Here is a 252-nt window from a genome sequence, read left to right as displayed (position 1 = left end):
ACGATAAGAATAATATTTTAGCAAAAATTATGCACTTAGAATAGGGAGGAGGTATTCTAGCATAGATTTCTATAATAATATTAAACATGTATACCTCTCTTGAGATATAGGAAGAAGACTTTGCATGTAAGATACTCGTTGCATATACCAACGTAGCCAAATTATGTACTGACTAGTGTGTTAGCGCAGGTGAGATATTGCGCAAGAAGAGTTATATTTTGTGCATATCCATCATTTAAAATAGTTAGGGGG

The sequence above is a fragment of the Priapulus caudatus genome, unplaced genomic scaffold (genome assembly GCF_000485595.1).
Source record: "Priapulus caudatus unplaced genomic scaffold, Priapulus_caudatus-5.0.1 Scaffold457, whole genome shotgun sequence".
NCBI lineage: Eukaryota > Metazoa > Priapulida > Priapulimorpha > Priapulimorphida > Priapulidae > Priapulus > Priapulus caudatus.
This window is presented reverse-complemented; position numbering follows the sequence as displayed.